A 21,679-nucleotide genomic window follows, 5' to 3' on the forward strand; every position below is an offset into this window, starting at 1 on the left:
GCTGCGCGCTCGCTTTGCCGCCTTCGCCGCGAATGAGCCTGCTACCACCGTGCTGCCGTCCCCTCCGTTCGAGCCGCGCAAGAAAAAGCGCCGCTCACGGAGGCCGCCAGAGCACTTCAGTGACGTCACGCCGGGCCAGTCCCTGCGTGCTTCACCACTACCCGAGAACTCCCCGCCGCCAGTCCATTTCAACGCAGGCGGACCAGCACCCCTCCAACAGAGCGGTGGGTCTCGTCTTGTTCGGCGCGTCAGGGGACAACGGTGAAAAGGATGACAGCCTTTCCATTGACGCTGCATCCGACGACTGGCCAAGCTCGGCCTTCGTCAGAGCACGCGGACTTCAGTGACGTCACGCCAGGCCAGTCCCCGCGTGCTTCACCACTACCCGAGAACTCCCCGCCGCCAGTCCATTTCAACGCAGGCGGACCAGCACCCCTCCTACAGAGCGGTGGGTCTCGTCTCGTTCGGCGCGTCAGGGGACGACGGTGAAAAGGATTACAGCCTTTCCATTGACGCTGCATCCGACGACTGGCCGGGCTCGGCCTTCGACCCCGCGCCGTCGACATTAGTGGACACGAGCATGGGCACCAGCATGGACTCAGAGATCGTCCGCATCCTGTCTAAAACGGTAAGAGAGTTCACTGAACGCTTCACTGAAGCTCGGAAGGATTCGCAGGCTATGCGTCACTTCCTGCCCAAGCGCTCCAGCTCGTCACAGAGCCACCAGAGACCGCCTCAGCAGCAGCAGCGAGCCAGGGCGGCGCCTCCCGTCTCCAAAACGTGTAAAACATTACCCAGTCCCCTTACAGGCGGCTGGAAATGTCTGTACAGCAGTCAATGGGCCAGTCACAGAACTCGCTCACCTGCAATCAAACGCCGTTTTTAACGGCAACACACTGAAATCACATTTTCTGCCTGTGTCACTAAGGGGTCACGTGTCCACACTAAAGTGCGCATTCCCACATATCAATACTGTCTAAACAGTGCCAAATACTTCCCCAGCTCGAGCTGGACGCCCCATAAATGTAGATCGTGTGCCTATTGTCATGTATGCACCACTACACACAAGCACTTTTCCCACAGTTATACACACTTCCCCAGTAAAAGCGGGAAATACTATAAATGTTTGAGCATGCCTGCTGTGATGCATGCACCCCTACACACAAACACTGTATGCATGGCCAAAACCCCGCCGCGAGCGGGAGGCTTTATGAAAGTGGTGCGCGTGCCTACTACAGTATATGCACCCCCACCCATAAGCACTGCCCATACAGTTCCAGACAGTTCTCTAGCTCATGCCACGAGCATCACAGATGTGACGCGCGAGCCAAGAAACTCCCCGCTAAGAGCGGGAAGCTTTATGAAAGTGGCGCGCGTGCCTATTACAATGTATGCACCCCCACCCGTAAACACTGTCTATATAGTTTTCAAACATTACTCCAGCTCATGCTGCGAGCATTACGGAGATAGCGCGCGTGCCTGTGATTTCACACGCACCCCTGCACTCGGCACTCAACACAGCTGCTCAGCGCGCGCCCGCGCCTCTGAGAGCTGTAAGCTCAGTGTTAGCACATTTTCTGCCTGTGTCAATAAGGGGTCACGTGTCCACACTTAAGTGCGTATTCCCACATGTCAATACTGTCCAAAGAGTGCCGAATACTTCCCCAGCTCAGCTGGACGCTCCATAAATGTAGATCGTGTGCCTATTGTCATGTATGCACCACTACACACAAGCACTGTTCCCACAGTTATAAACACTTCCCCAGTAAAAGCGGGAAATACTATAAAAGTAGCACGCGTGCCTGCTGCCATGCATGCACCCCTACACACAAACACTGTATGCATAGCCAAAAAAACCCCCGCCGCGAGCGGAAGACTTTATGAAAGTGGCGCGCGTGCCTACTACAGTATATGCACCCCCACCCATAAGCGCTGCACATACAGTTTCAAACAGTTCTCTGTCTCATGCCGCAAACATCACAGATGTGATGCGCGAGCCAAGAGACTCCCGCTAAGAGCGGAAGCTTTATGAATGTGGCGCGCGTGCCTATTACGATGTATGCACCCCCACCCGAAAACTCTGTCCATACAGTTTCAAGCATTTCTCCGACTCATGCTGCAAGCATTTCGGAGATAGCGCGCGTGCCTGTACTCACACGCACCCCTGCACTCGGCACTCAACACGGCTGCTCAGCGCGCACCTGCGCCTCTGAGAGCTGTAAACTCAATGTTAGCACAAGGCAATTTGCCGGTGGGGCCCATACGTCACTGCGACACGCCCCCAGCCAGCATTCAGCCCATATCTGTGCGAGCAAAAGCCTGGGAAAAAATCCCTGACATGCCGAAATGGGTTTTGAACATAATAAAACACGGTTACTCACTTCAATTCGCTCGCAGACCACCCCGCTTTTCAGCGGTGGTCGAGACGAAAGTGAGGAAAGATGTGTCACATGTTCTATGCACCGAGGTGCTCAAACTGATAGAGAAGGGCGTTATAGAAACTGTTCCTCCCTCTATGAGCGAGGCGGGTTTTTACAGACGCTATTTTCTCGTCCCGAAAAAGGACGGTGGCCTCCGCCCCATCCTAGATCTCAGACATCTGAACAAAGCTTTAATGATTCGCTCGTTCAGAATGTTAACAACCAAACATATCCTCGTGCAAGTTTTCCCCGGGGATTGGTTTCTATCAGTGGATTTGAAAGACGCTTACTTTCACATTCCGATAGCGCCTCATCACAGGCCTTTTCTGAGATTCGCTTTCGAGGGACAGTCATACCAGTACACAGTACTACCATTCGGCCTATCATTGGCCCCCCGTACATTCACGAAATGTATGGACACGGCACTTTCCCCCCTGAGACAGCGGGGAGTGCGAATACTGAATTACCTCGACGATTGGCTAATCACAATCAGAGGGTCAGTTAACGACGCACAGATCTTGGATTATCAGCCATCTAGAATGCCTGAGTCTGAGAATCAATTTTGCAAAGAGCGTGCTATCCCCCAGCCAGAATATCTCTGTTCTGGGAATAGTGCTAGACTCAGTGCAGATGACAGCGCGCCTCTCATCAGAGCGCGCGCTCTCTATTCGACGCCTTGCAACATCATTCAGAACGGGTGCACACGCCCCCGTCAAACGATTTCAAAGAATGCTCGGTCTCATGGCCTCGGCATCGGCGGTACTCCAGCTAGGATTGTTGCACATGCGTCCTCTCCAGCGCTGGCTCAAGAGCCGTGTCCCCACTCACGCATGGCGCTCGGGCCACTTTTTGATCAGAGCGAATCACGGCTGTATAAAAGCCCTGACGCCCTGGAAAGCCATCAACTGGTATCAAACTGGCATGAGTCTGGGCGTAAATACGCGGAGAAAAATTATCACGACAGATGCCTCCAAAATAGGATGGGGGGCCCTTTACGAGGGCAGGCCTGTCTCCGGCTTTTGGTCAAACCCGGAAAAGTGCCTACATATAAACTGTCTGGAAATGAAAGCGGTCGCCTTGGCTCTCAGAGCCCTGCTTCCGTACCTGAAAAACGAACATGTCCTGGTCCGAACGGACAACATGACGGTAGTTTCGTATATAAATCGCCAGGGTGGACTCAGGTCGAGCTCCCTGCACTCTATGGCCAGGGAGCTCATCTTATGGTCACAACACCACCTGCGCTCGCTGAGAGCAGCGCATGTGCCAGGCGCCCTGAACCAGGGAGCGGACATGCTGTCCAGAGACAAGGTTCTCCCAGGAGAATGGTCTCTCCACCCCCTGACGGTTCAGTGGTTATGGCAAACCTTTGGCGAGGCAGAGGTCGACCTCTTCGCCTCCAGAGAAAATGCGCACTGCCCCCTTTTCTTCTCAAAGAGCACAGACGCGCTCGCCCAAGTCTGGCCGAGCCGCCCCTTGTATGCTTTTCCCCCGATCGCGATGCTACCTCAGGTCATCAGTCGGATCAGGGAAGTGAAATGTGCAGTGCTCCTGGTAGCCCCACTCTGGAACAACCAGACGTGTTTTCCAGAACTGATGCAGATGATGCAATCTGCCCCATGGCCGATTCCGTTGAGGCTAGACCTCCTCAGGCAGGCCAACGGGATGATTCTTCATCCCCGCCCCGATCTGTGGGCCCTCCATGCATGGCCCCTCAACGGGTTCCCGAGAACCTCCCCAGTGGAGTTTTGAGAACCATCACTGAGGCGCGAGCGCCCTCTACGAGGCGCTTATATGCCCAAAAGTGGAAAGTGTTCAGTGACTGGTGTGATACCAAGAGCTTGAACCCCAAATCTTGCAAGATACCAAGTGTACTCACCTTTGTGCAAGAGCTGCTGGAGGCGGGCCGCACACCCTCCACGCTCAAAGTCTATGTGGCTGCCATAGCGGCGTCACACAATCCTGATAAAGGACGTTCATTAGTGAAAAACGACCTAATCATTCGTTTCCTAAGAGGCGCTAGGAGGATGAACCCTCCTCGCCCCCTCTCGGTGCCGATCTGGGACCTGACCACGGTCCTGGACGCACTCAAGAGTGCCCCGTTCGAACCTCTCCGAACCGTGCACCTTAAACAGCTCTTGCTCAAAACTGCGCTCTTGCTGGCGCTCGCCTCAGTCAAGAGAGTGGGCGACCTGCATGCGCTGTCATTAAGCGCTGCTTGCCTGGAATTTGGACCTAACGACTGCAGAGTTGTCCTTAAGCCAAAGCACGGGTATATTCCTAAAGTGCTCTCCACACCCTTCAGAGTACAGGTGATATCTCTGGCAGCGCTATCGTCCCCAGCAGACGAAAGCAACGCTAATTTACTCTGCCCGGTCAGGGCGCTCAGAGTATATTTGGAATGTTCTGCCCTGTTCAGACAGACGGAACAATTATTTGTATGCTTTGGCGGCCGCACTAAAGGTCTCTCAGTCTCAAAGCAAAGAATATCGCACTGGATAGTGGATGCTATAGCGCTAGCTTATGAAGCCAAGGGCCTTCAATGCCCCTTAGGCGTCAGAGCTCACTCTACGAGGAGCATGTCCTCCTCGTGGGCGTGGTCGAGTGGGATACCCATTGAAGATATTTGTGCGGCGGCGGGCTGGGCCTCGCCTTCGACATTTATCAGGCTTTATAACCTACAGGTCCCCTCATTGCATTCCAACATTCTATCAGCCTGACTGTAGAATGGACTGGAGAATGTATATGCTGAGCATTATCTCCTCCCTTATAAGGTCCGTCTCTGACCAACTTAGAGGATTTTTTATGCATATCAGTACATAGAAAAATGCATTCCAACATTCTATCAGCCTGACTGTAGAATGGACTGGAGAATGTATATGCTGAGCATTATCTCCTCCCTTATAAGGTCCGTCTCTGACTGACTTAGAGGATATTTTATGCATATCAGTACATAGAAAAGTGCATTCCAACATTCTATCAGCCTGACTGTAGAATGGACTGGAGTATGTATATGCTGAGCATTATCTCCTCCCTTATAAGGTCCGTCTCTGACTGACTTAGAGGATTTTTTATGCATATCAGTACATAGAAAACTCAGTACATAAGATATGTGCTTGTGTTTGTACTATGAGCGCCCCACCATGGACCACCTTGGAAGGGCGCTCTATACTATCCCATTATGTAGCTCGCCGTTGGCCGGCTCGTTGAATAATCACTTTGCTTTAAGGCTCAGGCATCTGCCTCTGGCTTTATAGAGCGAAGTCAGCACGCACGGCGTTTTACATGGTGTTCCCATAGCGTAAGCTACTTACGCAATAGGAGAGACCTCTCGATAGGGAACGACTCGGTTACTAACGTAACCTCGGTTCCCTGAGAGGAGGGAACGAGTATGGCGTAAGCTGCCGTGCTTGTGCTTGGTCAGTTCGCTTCAGTAGATTGAAACTAAAGAACTCTCATGACGGGGCGCCTAATATATAGCCTTAGCCATGCTAATCTTGGCTGGCTCGAGCACGCGTGGCAGCGCGGCTCATTGGCCGCGCGTTCAGAGTCGCCCCGTCATTGGTTCAAGCAAGTTGCCGCAGCACAGCCAATGACCGAGCTGCCTCGCTCATTGCTGTCTGCTGTGCAGCTGCAATGCGTTTTACATAAAGACTTCAATATTTCTCGAGAAACTGAGTTTTCCCATAGCGTAAGCTACTTACGCAATACTCGTTCCCTCCTCTCAGGGAACCGAGGTTACGTTAGTAACCGAGTCGTTCTCTGTGTGTCTATGTTGCTGGGACCCTGAAGAGGCCTGTAACTGACAACTCTGCAATCAAGCAGCTCTTTTGTTTGCATAACTGTGTGTAAGAGCAGTGTGATTTCACAGTACTTTTGCTGACGTAAACACCAAATATCTGTCATCATTAGAATGATTTTATATTACATTACAGTCAGTCGGGACCTGTTGATTTTCAGTTTTTTTACGTATTGTTCCTTATATATTTGTGTGTATTTAATGCTGTGAATATAATATGAGGTAGGGGTTATTAAAGTAATAGCACACTCAAAACTGACAATTCTGACATAATTTATTGCACTGTTGTCCAAACCTGTTTGAGTTTTTTCACACATATAGAGATGTTTTAATTAATTAATTTAATTATTTGCTTCTGTCTTTTTAATACAATGGCAGTTGATAATGACTCCCTTTAAAGATTAAACTCCTGAGACCTGAGCATGGCTGCTTTTGCTATTTGTAACTAGCACCTAATAAACAAGCAATAAACAAATAAATAAATAAAACATTCTAGAGCAAATAGTTTTCCTAAATTGACGTCCACATATGTGGACAGCAGGATTAAGTTGTGAAATTTTAAATAATACCAAGCCATAGAAAGTCAGATTTTTTTCCCATCAAATTGTTTACTATGTTTCTAGAAGTGTTGGTTATTCATGTTTTTGAGACATTACATACATTACAGCTGATTTTCTGTAAAGCTGAATAAATAATTATTATTCAAAGTAATGGACAGCATCATCCAATCACTGCCAAACATATTCAAATACAATTTTGCATTATAAATTCTCAATCTGTGTACTGATTACCATTGTCTCATTGCAAACATGTTGAGTAGTCCAAACATAATCTGCAGCCTGAAACTGAACTATTGGTCAGGTTTTAGGAGTGAATGCACTTAGCTGCAATGAAAGCTATATGATGTCCCCTTGCTCCCTATTTAGCGAATAGCTTAACCCAGCCGGTGCGCTCCGTTCTCTCGGCACCCCGGCCCCAAAACTCTACTGTCCCGGCTCCCCGGATGCAGCTCTCTCGCCTCCGGACCCTCGACTTCAGACAAGCGCTGACGAGTTCCGAAAACTCCTCTTTAGGACCTCTTCCTCTGTCTCTAACCTGCCCCCTGCTGCGTTCGTGGAGCAAGGTAAGTGCTTTGAGTCTTTTCTCAGCACCCAAGCCTCGGGACGTTCTTCTGCCTCCCGACGCGCTATTACTTGCCCCCAAAAAAGCCAGCGCTTTACGGGCAGAGGTCACGACTCTTCTTACTAAGGACGCGATAGAGCCCGTCTTTCCAGCCGAGGTGAAGAAGGGTCTCTACAGCCCTTAATTCATCGTACCAAAAAAGGTGTTGTGTTGCGACCAATCTTGGACCTGCGAGTTCTCAACCGGGCTTTGCACAGACTCCCATTCAAAATGCTCACGCAGAAACAGATTCTTACTTGCTTTCAACAGCTAGATTGGTTCGCATCACAACTGACCGGGTGTTCCGCTTGCACACAGCGCCCTTCACCAAGTTGATCCAGTGCACCTTCTATCCCAGGTTAGCCACTAAGTGTCGCTTCCTGTATGTTCTCCTCCCTAGCCTTCTGGCCTGTGAATTCAGCGCAGCAATTCGCACCCAGACCCACTACGAGCCACAGGTGCTCTGTACTGGGGTCGGGCTCCACGGGCTTAGTTCCCTTCTCAGGCAAACTCTCTGTGATGTATTTTCCCCCATCATTAGGCTGGATCTACCACGCACCACTCCCACGTACGACTTACAAACCATCGTGGTGTATCTGCCACATGTTACCTCCCCCTGGATTGGGAAGGATGTGGCCCCCGTAGGGTCTTTTCCCCCTGAAAGAATAGGACTGCGATAGACCGCCTTCCCCGAAGCATTTCATAGCGTTAAGATAGCCCCAGCCACTTCATGTCCTATGCAAGAGACATAGTGAGAGAAAAAGCCGCGGCTGCCGGGCTTTCTTCCATGCTAGTCATGTATTACCATGCCTTTTCTCAAGTTCAGAGGTACGTTTGGCATCCCAAGAAGACCCCTTTTGTCACTTAATTCGACACAACGTCTCGATCCCTCCCTCAGGGAACAGAGGTTACGACAGTAACCATGACATTTTGGGAGAAACAACCCAAAAATGTAATCAGTTCTCAGTTCTCAAAATCGTCGGTTTTCATTGAAAATCTTGACATCTGTTGCATGTTAAGCTTTATAGCATTCTAAACATCAAGTACAACAATTACTTTTCCCAATCTTTAGAAAAATGTAAACGTCCTTCATGAACCGTGCTTCATTCCGGGCAGTATGTTTAGGGTCTTAGAGACCGCAGGTGATAAAACTAAATAATTATCACAGGCAAAGATTTTTTGATTGTTGTGCATACTGTAGAAGTTACTCCAACCAGTTGTTTACTTTGATTTGTATTATTGTATTTTTCTACATATATATATGTTTTTTTTTTTTTTTTTTTTCATATTTTCCATCTTAACCATGGAGACACTGGAGCCAGTTTTTTCTCAGTTTAAGCTTCCTATATAACCTAAACTAAAATGCCAAAATGATTCCACAGTTCTAAATTGGATGACATTGTTGACATGTTGAAGCTGTGACCGCAGAGACTTAAAATGTATTTGTTTAAAATATAAAAAATATAAAACTTACCAGAACATGTGCCCTAATGTTGCATCCACCATGAGAAGGAAGTGGGAAAAGGGTACTCAGTGTTACAGCTGACCATGACATTGCCTCAATTATTCAGGATTATAAAAAAGTTGAGATAATGCAAAGTGAGGACAATTTTGATTAGCATTTTTTTATGGAAAATATCATTTTAAGTTTACTTTATCTATTGTTTGATATCTTACAGATCCCTACCTTGCATTTGATGTTTATATTTATGAATGTGTTGCATTTTTAAACACTTTTTTACATTGAGACTTTGTGCTTTCAAATATAGAGCATGCATTTTAAAAAAAATCACAATGAAATTAAAAATAAAATTCATAAATGCCCTGAGTACACACATTTCCTTTATATTTACATTTTTCAGTATTTTTCTTATAAATTTTCTTTTTTTTTTCTTCAGATTAACATTTTTATTGGTTGCTCCTCAAACATGACACATAACACAACAAAACGTTCATATACAGAGTCAACCATTATCCCCCTTAAACCCCATTATTTCCCTTCCCCTCTCCCAATTCCCAACCCCAGCACTCCAAAAATGTCAAATAGCTGCTCCGATTTATCAAACAACTCCCAGTTGCCTAGCCTTCTATATGACACCTCCTCAAATGCCGCCACACTGCCCATCTCTGTGCACCACTCCTGAAATGAGGGCGCTCCAGCTGACTTCCATCCCCTAAGGATGGCCTGTATGCTGATCAATTTTTTATGTACTTATCCCCTATATTAATGACCGCCCCATCGCCTTAAATACGAGTCTGGGGCAAAATTAAATTTGAGTACCCAAACTCTGAACCCTCAACCAAAATTCTTGGATCTTAACACACCACCATAAAACATGGATTGTGTCCCCATCTTCTGATTGGCATTGCCAGCAGGCGGGTGTGTCTTTAAGACCAAGTCTATACAATCTAGAGGGGGTCCAATAGAATTTATGTAAAATGTTAAATTGCATAAGGTGCACCCTTGCATCTCTAGATTTAGACTTGATGTTTTTTAGAATATTAGCCCACACTCCCTCCTCCAATACCAAGTTTAAATCTTTCTCCCATAATCTCTTGAAATAAATTAAAGCTCCATCCCCCAGACTCTGAATTAGCAGGGAGTAATACACTGATGCCTGATTACCTTTTCCAAAAGCTGTAATCACCACTACCAGAGTATCTGCCGCTTTAGGGGAGTGTATGCTACACCCAAAAATAGTACAGACCAGGTGGTGCAGCTGTAAATACCTGAAGAATTGAGACCTGGCAATCCCAAAATGTTGAACCATATTTTCAAAGGATCCCAACACTCTCATATAGGTCACTGAGCGTATTAACCTCCCTCATAATCCACTCTGCCCAGCAGAAAGGGAATTTGTTAATAGATACCTTTTGGTTCAGCCATATGCTAAAATCAACATTTTAAATAAATTAAATAAATGTCAGAATTAAATACTGCATGCAAATGCAAGATAACGGTATCTAACGTATCTTCTCCAATTAGCTTGATAGAAAGGATTGGCAATGGTGAAATAGGGGCAAGAACTTCCTGTTCAATACAAAACCAGGGAGGGTCTCTCTCAGGTGGAAGCGACCAATGAGCCAAATGTCAGGAACCAGAGGCATTTCCAGCATTTAAGGACATTTGGGACTTTACCCAGACAATTTTATTTTCGCACTAGCTACCACTTCTCTGTAGTCCAAAGCTGGTGAGAGGGTAGAGGCTAAAGGCTACAATTTGTAATGTCAGTCAATAGTGCACCTCTTGAGGTCAGGAGAGTGAGGTTTAGCCTACTGTGGGTGAAAGCCAGCCAGATGATGATCTTCAGACTTTAAGGACAAAAAAAAAGTGAATTCTTACCCACTGACTTCTTTCGGAAAAATCCCCAAAGCCTAATTTGCTTCATTTTTGCTGTCTTTCCTGCTAACTGCTGTTAACTCGCCACTAAGTAACGTAAATTGATGTCAATGACTGTGATAGCTCCTCCCCTACTTGCTGCATATTCAACAGAGAAGAATTAACGGAGTAGCCCATAGGCTTCCGACAGCAAAGAAACTTATTCTATAGGCTAGATTATTTTTAAGACCCATGTCTATTTTTACAGGCTGTATGCAGTATGTGCAAAGCCAAAACACAATGAAATAAGGCAACTTATGATTTCGGGGGTTTACATAGGCTATTGTCCGGTTTCATATTTGTCAGTCAACTTTTCAAAATACAGGGGCTACACTCAAAACATTCGGTGCTGAAGCCCCGGAAAAATCGTCTGCGTCTGTCGGGAACTGAACTCATAGTAATAACTAAATCTTGGGTAGGCCTAGCCACCTTTGTCAATCAGCCTATACAATTTACTGAAATGTAATCTGGGATGTTTACCGTTCCAAATGAAGGACTACGCTATGCTAACAAAATGCTTGGAATAAGAGGGGGACATCTATAGGGAGAGATTGTAGCCGGTAGTTGAATTTTGGAATACAATTCATTATAACAACATTAACCTTCCCAATCATAGATAAATGTAATTAAGCCCAACTTCCCACATCGCTCGAAAACCTTTTTATTAAAGGGTCAAAATTAACTAATAAATTACCCAAATACTTGGGTACAAATACTGGAAGGTGCCCGGCTTAAAAGCTGTTACCGGGCAGTATGCTATCAGAGCCAAAGCTTTGGATTTAGACCAGCTAATTCTGTATCCTGAGAACTTAGAAAAGGAATTTATAATTCTATGGAGGCAAGTGTCATCTGGTAGGGTTGGAGATAAATAAAAAAAATATAATCTGCGTAAAGCAAAAGCTTATGTGCCACTACCCATCACTACTCTTGCCACTACCCCTGGAAAATCCTCCTCTCTTATCGCAGAACAATAATGGGGAAAGAGGGCAACCCTGACGGGTGCCCCTATCCAGAGTAAAATAATCTGAAATTAATCAATTTGTTTATACTTCCGCTACCTGGTGTCTATAAAGTAACTTAATTCATCCAATAAAAGTATTCCCAAACCGTAAATTTATACAATTTTAAAAAGATAATCCTATTCTACCATATCAAATACCTTTTCAGCATCAAGTGAGATGGCAGCAACCGGAATCTGATCACTTGCCACTGACCACATGTTATTGATGAAACGCCTAATGTTATCAGAAGAGCTGCGGCCCTGAATAAACCTCACCTGATCTATAAGAGGTGTCATAACTTTATTTAATCGGTTAGCCAAAAATTTTTAAAATTTTTTAACATCTAGCTGGATCAGGGAAATTGGATGGTAATTCATACACTCGCTTGGATCTTTGTCCTTTTTAAGAATCAGACTGATCCGGGCTTGGCTCATGGTTGGCGGAAGCTTTCCATTCTGTAATGATTCCATATAAATTTCTAGCATAAGTGGAGCCAATTCTGTAGCATAAGATCTAAAAAATTCAGCGGCAAAGCCATCTGTCCCCGTAGACTTGCCTGTAGGCAAGGCCTTAATTATCTCGCCAAGCTCCTCCAAGTTTATTTCAGAAGCAAGATCATTTTTTAGCTCAGTCATCAGTTAAAGAATTTCTAATGGTTCCACAAAGAATTTCTTGATTTTTAACATCAGTAAAGAGGACATTTGTATGTAATTTTATGTATGACATGTTTATCCCTTGATCTCAAGAATCAGCAACATAAAAAAGGTCCAAAAACACAAAATATTTAAAGTAAATTTAAAAAGCAACAGTAACAAAAACATGAGTTTTATACACACTGATCAACCACAACATTAAAACCACCTGCCTAATATTGTGTAGGTCCCCCTCATGCAGTTTTTTGTTTTGGTTGAGTATTTCTGTAACTGCTTATCTCCTGGGATTTTCACACACAAACAGTCTCTAGAATTTACACCGAATGGTGCCAAAACATCCAATGAGTGGCAGTCTGTGGACTGAAATTTCTTGTTGATGGGAGAGGTCAACAGAGAATGGGCAAACTGATTCAAAAATCTACAGTAACACAGATTAATGCTGATTAACACCTCTATTTGAAAACAGTCATTTTTGATAAAATCTAGACAGGCCCCATTTCCAGCAGCCATCACTACAACACAACATCTTTGAGTAATCATATTAAATTGCTAATTTGGAACTAGAAAATCACTTGCCATTATATCAATGTGGCAGCGGGGGCGTGGTCAAGCGCCCGTCCGGGAGAGAAAGCGGTAAGGGCGCTTGCGCCTGAGCTAAATTATGTCTAACACCTGTCTCTAATTTCAGTAAGCACAGGGAGAGCGGCATAAAAGCAGCCACAGAACCTCCAGTGGGAAGAGAGAGTCTGACAAAGCCCTTCTGAGTAGCTTATTAATTGTATCATTGTGAAGTTGTAACTGGTGAGAGTGCACAAATTAAAAGTCTTACCGCTGAAGTTGAAACCCTGTTTCCTGTGTCCTCCTTCCCTCCGTGGAGAAGTGTGTTTTACAATCAAATACTGCTAAAAGCTATTTGGTTAATTAAATGAAGCTTAACATTGTCTTTGTGTTTGTTTTTATTTACCACAGTATGCAATAGACTGACATATCTTAAGGACAATATTAGGTAATAAATGGCAAAAAAGAAACAGCTTTCTCTAGAAACTCATCAGTCAATCATTATTTTGAGGAATGAAAGCTATATACAATGCTTAAAAATGCCATTAAAAAATATAAATAATAATATTTCATACAAAGGTGTACACTACAGTCTTCAAAGACAAAGGACAACTGGCACTTACATGGACAGAAAGAGATTTGTAAGACCCAGATGTACAACTAAACAAGAGGATAAGTACATCAGAGTCTCTAGTTTGAGAAAAAGATGCATCACATTTCCTCAGCTGAAAGCTTCATTGAATTCTACCCACTAAACACCAGTTTACAGTAAAGAGAAGACTCAGGGGTGCAGTCCTTATGGGAAGACTTGCAAAGAAAAAGCCACTTTTGAAACAGAAAAACAAAAAGAAAAGGTTAGAGTGGGCAAAGAAACACAGATATTGGACAGCAGATAATTGGAAAAGAGTGTTATAGATCTTAACCCCATTGAGCTTTTGTGGGATCAGCTAAACTGTAAGGCGTGTGAGAAGTGACAAGACAGCCACATCTATGGCAAGTGCTACAGGAAGTGTGGGGTGAAATGTCACCTTAGTGTCTGGACAAACTGACAGCCAGAAAGCAAAGGATCTGCAAAGCTGTCATTGCTGCACATGGAGGCTTTTTTGATGAGAACTCTTTGAAGTAGTTTAAGAAGTTCTGAAATTTTTTTCAAATTGTAATAGTAATTTTTCACGTAATTTATCACGTATATATATATAAAAGAATGCACCCAAAGAACATAGTAGCTGGATTAGTTTTGGAAATAACGCAGTTGTTCATTATTTGGTAGTGACTCATATGTTTTTTTGTTTTTTTTAATGACTGCCCACACTGTTCGTGCTATGTTCTGCTGCTCTTCTGCTGAAGAGACAGTTGGTGGGAGGTTCCTGCAATAAATGAACATACACTGTCACAATGTGTAAGAAAGGCTTGATAAAGGAAGACAGGAGGGACAGGAGAGTGCCTGGAGTGTGAGGGAGGGAGAGGCAGAGGGAAGGAGGGAGGGAGGCAGAGAGAGAGAAAAAAATAGGGAGGGGAGAAAGACATGCAGCGAGAGAGAGAGAGAGAGAGAGAGAGAGAGAGAGAGAGAGAGAGAGAAGGGATGGGCTGTGCTTCCTTGCTTGTAGTGTTGGGGAACAAAGGGGATGTTGTAGATGCCGCCCAGCGGCCAACACTTCTACGTCCTACCTCAACTGCTCACTGAGCCATTTCCTGTTTTTGACCTAAAATCTTTATTTAGAAACTCGCTTATGCTCTGCACTCTCCTCCTCATTTATAATAACACTGATATAGGCAGAACCAGATTCACTTTTTTGTCTCCTATCTACACCAGTGTAATTTTTTGCAAAGGATATTTGAGGGCCATAGCTTTAGCTTTTGGACCAGAAGTCAGTATGAGAAGTGTGCAAGAAATAATGTGTAAAAATGGCTTTAGACTTTAAATAAAGTTAGTGTCCTTTGTGAAATTCACAGTTGTTGCAAGGTTTTCTCTAACAGGGTTGATGAACCATTAGAACTGACTAGCATGCTACAGACTTAAAATAGGTGAGCATCTCGCCAGTCATAATGCCTCAGTGCCAGATATACTGGCAATGGTTGCTCTTAAGCCTCACCAACTCTTTATTCATGCACAGCACATGAACAGCATTCACTAAATGGACCTTTCCTACTGTTTGTCATTGTTAATATTTATCAGAATTGTAGTGCTAGCAGTGAATTACATTGCTTTGCAAGTTCTCTCTAAAGACAGTTGTGTATTTATTTGTGTTGGAATGTTTATTTTGGAAGTAATTAATTGCCATATAAATGCAGTTGGTCAAGTCTAAAAGTAAGAACAGACAGCAAAGCATTTAATTCTGGGATGATGCAGTGCTCAAAAGCGCAGAAGAAGAAAACATCAGCTTGCATCCTGCATCCAGTGTAAAATTCTAAAAATTAAAAAAATAAAAAGAAGAAGAAGAAATGTCACACATCTGATGTCATTGAAAGACAATCAGATATTTGCTTCATGAAACATTATTAATGATACCTCAAATTGTGCGACTTATTGAGGATTGAGTTAAGTGATTATCTCTCTAAGTGATCAGACCTGCCAGATAATAAAACAATAAAACATGCACATACACACAAAATATTGATACACTATGGAACTAAATGGCTTGTTGGCTGATATGTGGTTGCTTACTGGCCCATGTCTAAAGAGCCCCTTTTGACTTGAGCCAGTTTTAACCACCCAGAACACCCTAGCTACCTCAATGGCAATGCCTTAGCAGCTAAACAGAACATCCTAGCAACCACATTTGAGTCCCCTGGCAGCCCTAGCATTGTGGTGGCAAGATTTGTAAGGACAAGTACTACTTAAATTTTCATCAGAATATGTAATATCTAGACCGGTTGGTTATTGCTGACAAGGCATAATGTCGACAACCAATTTGTTATAATATTTGCTGCATTTCAACTGTTAATTATAAATGTAATGTTATTATTAAACTATAGTACTCATTAAACTATTCTCATCTTTTATCAGATATTATACTGCTTAAAATAGTTTTAAGAGCCATGCAGTGCTAGTCTTTGCCATGTGGTGGCAGTTTGATAGCTGGTTAAATATATTTAAATTTTACATTTACATTTATTCATTTGGCAGACGCTTTTATCCAAAGCGACTTACAAAGGAGGAAAACATAAGCTAATCATCTTAAGGAGATAGTGGTACGAAAAGTGACATACAGTATTACAATGTTTCACTAGCATCAAAATAGTATTTAAAACAGATTAAATTGCAACAATTGTTTTTTTTTTAGTGACTGTTAAGTGCTCATGGAAAAGATGTGTTTTAAGTCGTTTTTTTGAAGACAGAGAGTGAGTCAACTTCACGGATGGAGTTTGGAAGGTCATTCCTCCAACATGGTATGATGAAGCTGAAAGTCCGGGAAAGTGTTTTGGTGCCTCTTTGTGTTGGTACGACAAGGCAAAGTTCCTTAGCCTACCGCAGGCTTCTGGTGGGCGTGTAGATCTGCAGAAATGATTTTAGGTATGCTGGAGCACACCCATTGACTGTTTTGTATGCCAGCATCAGAGCCTTGAATTTGATACATGCATCAACCAGCAACCAATAGAGAGAGACAAAGAGAGGTGTAACATGTGCTCTCTTTGGTTCATTAAAGACCAGACATGCTGCTGCATTCTGGATAATTTGCAAAGGTCTAATTGCATGCAGGGAGGCCTACAATGAGAGAGTTAAAGTAGTCCAGTCTAGTTATGACAAGTGACTTAACATGCAGTTGTGTCATGTTCAGAGAGGAAGGGTCTTGTCTCCCTGATATTGTAGAGTGTAAATCTACATGATCTTGCGGTCTTTGAGATGTGATCTGTGAAATGTATCTTGTTATCGATGGTTACCCCTAGATTTCTGACCTTTTTGGATGGCAATACTGTTGTTGTACCCAGATGCACAGTGATGTTGTGTTCAACAGCAGGGTTGGCTGGAAAGATAAGGAGTTTGGTCTTGGCAAGGTTGAGCTGCAGTTGGTGTTCCTTCATCCAGGCTGAGATGTCTGCCAGGCAGGCAGTGATTCGAGCAGTCACTGTGGTTAAATGTAGTGGGAAAAGTTCCTGTAAGTAGAGACATGTTATTTATGTGTGTGAGTCCAGATAGGATGGACAGAGAGATGGCCTGGAGAAGGTGAGAAGGAATGGGTCAAGGGAACAAGTGGAGGGGTGGTTGGAGAGGAGGAGTTTAGAGACATCAGTGTCAGTCAGAGGAGAGAACATAGAGACTATATGAGTATCATCAGTAAGGTCATATGCATCTGTTGTGCACTAGGGTCAAACATGCACATTGCCCTAAGAAAATCACATCCTTCACAAAGAAAACTCTTTCATTGTATAAAATCTACCACTTTCATTGTATAAAATCCTACCTACATTGTATGCATTTAGGAACATCTATTTTTTCAATACCAGCCAAAATATTTTATGATTTTCAGTAGCCTAATGTTGTAACAGTGTAATACCACAATAGTTCAATTATTTATGTCAATGTTGTAAATTCAGAAGAAACAATAGGCTGCAACAATAACTTTAGTCAGTCCTCAGTGTGCCTATGCGCTTCACAGCGAGAGAGAAAGGGGCTGTGTCTCAAAACCTATTGAGCTGCCTACCTAGACAGCATTGTTATGCATTATACTGTATACGCCTTCCGTGTTAGCTGTACGCGCGCGCACTCTCAGTGCAGCTGACTCGGAACGCGCCTGTGATGCCCAAATGCGCTGTACGTGCTATCTTCATGCTGTCTGTGTAGGCAGCCTGCTAAGTTTTGAGACAATGCCCGAGAGTTAATGGGTGGAAGCATGTCGGGTGTGCTTGCGTGTGTAGGGGCTGGACTATTCCGAGGCCAGACTCTGTGTAGTCGAGCAGAAGTCTCACTCTACGTCATTCGCTTTCGAAGGTGATTGTGTTGGTCGGTAGTGACTGACTGTACAGTATTTTAAAGCACTAGGCTGGAGGACTTTTTCTCTCCACAAACCACTGCCGACCTTCCTATTCGGCCGCTAGAGTTTTATCGGTACCGACTCGGATTCGGAACAGCTGTCGTCAAGAATAAAAGACAGATTCTTCCCGATGCTTGAATTGATACCTCCACTTCAAGTAGACGAGGTAAGCCCGAATCTTATTCATAAATAACTGAAATCGTGTAACAGGCGCGCGGTGTCACTGATATTGCACATAGCAAATGAAACAGTCATACACATATTATTCATATATTGTTTTCTGTCGGTCTGCGCGATCTTCGGAAAGTTCTGAGGCATGTCGCAACCCAAGCCAGAACTGCTTGGAACCTGGGAACCGAATTTTCTCTTATAATTGAATCAAACAGATGCCTCATAATCTGATTTCTGAATGTTTGACTCCTTTTAGAGTGAAGTATTATTCATACTGTACATTTGAAAGTGTTTACAAAGTGCTTTACAGACAACAAAATCATGTCAGACATGTTGAAAAAAAAAACGTAAAAATAAAATAGATTAAAATTGAGTTCAAAGAATAAGAATAAATAAAGTGTATAAAACCATAAATAATTGCATAAAACCAATTACAGTGAGAAGACAATTGAATTGGCCCTAGTGTGCAAGTGTGTTTTCAAATTTTCAAATGTTGGAAACAAGTATTTACAGATCGAACCTCTTTGTCAAGCTCAGCTCGAACCCACTGGACAGAGGTTCAGAATCAGACAGACAGCTTTCCATTGAAACTTAGTGTCTTTTTTGTTTTTCCATGAGTCTTAACCTAGATGAGTGTGTGATGTTACGCTGTTCTATAACTGTTGTTGGATAAAGACTCGACTGTTGAACTAGAAATGATTTGTAAATGGGTGAATATGGTAGTGGTTACATTCTAAGTATGCATTAAATTGGCTTTGACTCTGTAGAGGGTTTTATTTGGCAGGTGACTAAAATAAATAAATGCATCTGCTGGCTTTCAGTGCTCGTCATGGAACAAATTCACATGATGGAAAATGGCAGTGGAAGGATTTTGAGGGACAGTATGTGTATGTCTCAGTGAGTGATCAAATCTCATGTCCACCCTGGACTTTCTTGTCTGTTTTTGTAAATTCACATATGCATTCTCACACTCTTGCTTTTTTTCATCACTTAAAGCTGATTATTATTTATCTTTGTTGGATGTTGTTGTGTTTCTCAAGTCTGTGAAATCTGTGAACAACTCAGTGCATCGGTTATTATGCAGTTGCTATCCTGTGTCAGACACACAGGTATTCAAAGTCCGAATATCTCACGTGCACAACACACACACACACACAGTAAATTCAGACGATCAAGGTCCAATTGGATTTTCTAGTGAATGCTTGGTTCACATTAAGAAAAGTAGCTTACAACCACTTTCTTTAGTCAGGCAGTTCATCGTATATCTTATTTCCTTTAAACAAAAAGACTGACTCTGTGACATTTACATGCTGTAGCCTACTCTCTGTGTCATCTTTAAATGTGCACTTCCTTCCTACAACTAGTCACAGAACTAAAATGAGATTTTTGTCCCTCAATTAATAGTAAATGTCACAGAGTGGGTGTGTTCAGTGTCTATAATTCCCTTCTCAAACACATTTATGACTTCATGGATTTGAGCATTGTGCTCAGAATTCATGTTTTACCCTGTTAAGTTTATGCAAGTTGGACCAGGATAACATCTGCATCTCTAATTGTTAGGTGTAGTTTGTCTTTTGGGCATTATTCCACAGATGATATCGGTCTTTGCTGTGTTTAATATTTGCTGAAATGTGTTTTCAGTTATTTATTGCTATTTTAATCACAGATAAATTAGTTTTATCTCTTGGAATGAGGTTTTGTATAGTATACCTCATTAGTGAAGAGATCAGCACTAGTAATGTAAAGAAGTCTGATAAGCTTAGCACTGTTTTAGACGTTAATTAAAGGGTTAGTTCACACAAAAAGGAAAATTCTGTCATGATTTACTCACCCTCCTGGCATCCCAGATGACATTCTGTCTTCAGCAAAATAGAAATGAAGATTTATTGAGGAATATTTCAGCTCTGTAGTTACTCACAATGCAAGTGCCAAAATATTGAAGCTCTAGAATCAACATAAAGGGAGCATAAAATTAATCCATACAACTCCAGGGGTTAAATCCTTATCTTCATACATAATATGATAGGTGTGGGTGAGAAACAGATGCATTTTTAAGACAAAGTGAAAATGAAGTGGATATTGACTGAGCAGGGAGGTGAATTTATTGAAAAAAAAAAAAAAAGGACTTAAATATTGATCTGTTTCTAACCCACACCTATCATATCGCTTCTAATGATATGGATATAAACGCCAGTGTTGTCTGGAATTTTATGTTGCCCTTATGTGGCGTTTGGAGCTTCAGAAATTTGGCACCCATTAACTTACATTGTATGGACCTAAAGAGCAGATATATTCTAATAAAAATCTTCGTTTGTGTTCAGCAGATAAAAGAAAGTCACCCACATCTGGAATGGCATGAGGGTAAGTAAATTATGAGATCATTTTCATTTTTGGGTGAACTAACCCTTTAATTTCCTTTCACATAGTGCTCACCTGTTGCCTGCTTAGTTTTTTATTCTCACTTAAACTGTGGGTATTTCTGTTTGAACGTGTGTTGTGTGTGTATGTGCACGCCAGTCTTATGCCTTCCCATAGTGCTCCAAGCGTTCTGCCCCTCTGGTCAAACCGGTTTGAATTGTGTTCCTCTATCTGCAACCATTTAGCTGTTTTTTAACTCGAAAATGACGTATACGAGTAGTTTTTATCTAGCCTTACTTATATTGTGCACACTAATAAGTTTACTTTCTCAATTGATTTCTCAATTGATCCTAATGGTGACATCACAAAAACAACTATTTGTAACAAAACAACATAAATAATACAAGATAAATAAAATAAAACCTCTATGAATTCTTAATAACAACTATTTACATGCCCCCATAAATTCCCTTTGACTAAGGAATATAATTCAATAATTCAAGTGGGCTAAAAAGAGCAGTTACAAGCAAACATTGTATCTGATCATTTGAAGAACACAGAAGATAAGTTTCAGAATGAGTTTTGATCCAAATCTCTATTACACACTCTTAAAGTGAAGGCAGACTGCTCTCAAGTCTTATGTGGCCATGCAGTGGAGGCTCATTTGCATGTTTATTGATGTTTGGCTTTCATTGTATCTCACTTTTTGGTATTATGCATGAGGTCACATTCTTATGAATAGTAGTAGAGCAACAGACACTTATTTGTACACTTGTTTGACTCAATGGCTTTGCAGACTTGACAAATCTACAAATACAGTTTACATTATATTTATAATTAAATCATAATTTGTGGTTTTAAGTACATGTATGTAAGCTGTGAAGCCATCTATTCTAGTGTACACCTAAAAGTGGACAAAATTCACTTTTAATGAGATAAGATTTAACCACAGATATTGATGATTTATGCTGCACTACACACATTTTTGTCCAATCAGATGCTCTCTAGATTGAGAATGTCCCTTTCGCCTGCAACTGACTAGCAAGAAGCAAATAATGGTTCATGGCTATGATTTAAAGCCTATTGAATGTTCAAAAGAGACAAGTTGATATGTCTCACCAAAGCACAAAAACTGGACTGAAAAGTTTTGGCCATTTAATAATAAAAAGTGATGGAGGGGTTGGTATGGCTGAGGAATATTACAGATTA

At 42.8% G+C, this 21,679-nt stretch overlaps 1 protein-coding gene across 6 annotated transcripts in view; it reads left to right on the plus strand.

The window, feature by feature from the left end:
* LOC127618259 (SERTA domain-containing protein 2-like) overlaps positions 1-21,679 on the plus strand; it is a 74,063-nt gene that overhangs the window by 37,518 nt on the left and 14,866 nt on the right. Inside the window, exons 1-2 of one of the 6 annotated variants that reach the window (XM_052090621.1) lie at positions 17,866-18,107; positions 20,434-20,473. The exons of 1 other annotated variant lie outside the window; for it this stretch is intronic. The gene's annotated coding sequence lies outside the window, so the exon portion shown is untranslated. Of the gene's footprint in view, positions 1-17,865; positions 18,108-20,433; positions 20,474-21,679 lie in introns of those variants that run through there. 4 more of the 6 variants (XM_052090622.1, XM_052090623.1, XM_052090624.1 and 1 more) reach the window with 4 other exon arrangements.

This window comes from Xyrauchen texanus, chromosome 24, assembly GCF_025860055.1.
Source record: "Xyrauchen texanus isolate HMW12.3.18 chromosome 24, RBS_HiC_50CHRs, whole genome shotgun sequence".
NCBI lineage: Eukaryota > Metazoa > Chordata > Actinopteri > Cypriniformes > Catostomidae > Xyrauchen > Xyrauchen texanus.